This window comes from Gracilinanus agilis, chromosome 4, assembly GCF_016433145.1.
Source record: "Gracilinanus agilis isolate LMUSP501 chromosome 4, AgileGrace, whole genome shotgun sequence".
Lineage (NCBI taxonomy): Eukaryota > Metazoa > Chordata > Mammalia > Didelphimorphia > Didelphidae > Gracilinanus > Gracilinanus agilis.
The window spans coordinates 477,430,303-477,432,149 of record NC_058133.1 but is presented as its reverse complement, the minus strand read 5'-3'; positions in this window follow the sequence as shown (position 1 = coordinate 477,432,149).

The following is a 1,847-nucleotide window of genomic DNA, read 5'->3' as shown; positions in this document are numbered from 1 at the left end:
AAGGGAAGCCTGGGTAGCCCCCAGCCCCAGTAGGGGTAATTGATCTGAGCCCTTTGGAGCTCAATAAAGGTATAGAATAGCTGGGTTTATTTAGTCTAGGAAAAGGGCAAGGAGTTAGATCTCCAAGGGCACCAAGGCTCTCCTAAAAAGCCAGTCCACCCGTTGGGGGGAAAAGGCACCTGGGTTTCTCAAAAAAAGGTGCCGAAACTCTCACTCTCCCTTTCTCTTATACCTTCCTCAAACACATCCCACTTCCTTTGTGGGAGGTGTCTGTGGAAATTAGAGTGGAGGATCCTGGGAGAGGTAGTCTCCCAGAGTTGGTGGATTTTAAAATGCACAGTACTCTCTGTAGTATAATGGATAAAGAACTAGCCTCAACTCCAGGAAGACATGAGCCCAATCTCTGCCTCTTTCTGACATACTGGCTATATGAACCTCCATCATTCACTTAACTTTTCAGTGCCCTAAGCAACTCTCAGATGAAAGGTTGCCTATATGGAACCAACCTTCATTTATAGAGGGACTTTTTTCCACTCAGAAGTACCCTACATCAACCATTCAGTCCCTCTTCCTATGTGTTTCAGGAATACCTAGAGAAAGTATATTCATACCACTATCTGGATTGTCTTATAGGATTTGAAGGACTTTATAGGAAGATTCTCATCTAGCATCTATCTCCTCCTTTAATCACCTAATATTGCAAGTATCTATTAGAGAAAAAAGTAGCATTTTTTTTTCTTTTGGTTTTCAGACTGAAAACACAATATGTTTTCTATTGTGTTTCTCTTCCAAGCCATAAACAGTTTTTTTAAGATAACTCTTCCATGATTATGTGGTAAGTCTTACTATTCCCAAGCCAGGAATTACATTGCCCACTCAGGGTTCCAGAGGAACCTTGAAAGGTTTAGGGATGTCTCTTCTCTACTGATCATCAGCTTGAGCCCTCCACTACTAGGTGTCAATGAATAATTAACATTCTTGTTCTATTCATTCAGTTAAAGTCACTCAACTTTTAAAAAGGAGCATTTACTTTGAAGATATAGAAAGAACAAAAGTATAAACATTTAGGTACACATTCTCCTATCCTACCTCTAAGGAGAATGAGCTTAAGTAAAACTCAGTTTATTGGTCCTCTGAGTTTATGTCTCAGTGAAACAAGACTGCTAGATGGTTCTTCATCTCAGCCATTCCTGGGCAGAGACCCAAAGATCCTAAGATCACTCTATAATCTCCAAGATGCTAAGCTGACTACAAAATCAAGACACTGGGATGCTATTCTCTTGACCTTTCAAAACTCACAAGATAAAAGTCTATAATTCTTTCACATAAAACAGAAAAGAACACATTGAGGAGACAGAAAGACCATGTCCATTTTCAGTCATATGTCTATTTCACAGGGAAGAAGACCTAAGGAGGTATTGGTAAAGATGTGGCACATATGCCCCAACTTGCCAAAGGGGGCTGCTGCATTCCCCCTCTCCACCTTGCCTGAGGACATTTTTTGCATGATCTTCCCCTCTGCTCAACAGCCCAATGCAAGCACTTCCTCCCTTCACTCTCTGGGGTAATACGTGAGGCTCACAGGCAGCTTGAAGGTGCAATTTGGGCATGCAGTCTCTAAAAGTTTTGCCATTGCTGACTAAAGTATTTCCCTTTAAAGTATTATCTATCATTAATTGCCATACTGAAGGCATCAAACAACCAGACAACAGTCAAAGAGCAAAAATGGTCAAGGTTCTGTTCATCAGAAGAAAGGAAGAAGGGAAGGAAGGGAGGGAGGGAGAGAGAGAGAGAGAGAGAGAGAGAGAGAGAGAGAGAGAGAGAGAGAGAGAGAGAGAGAGAGAAAA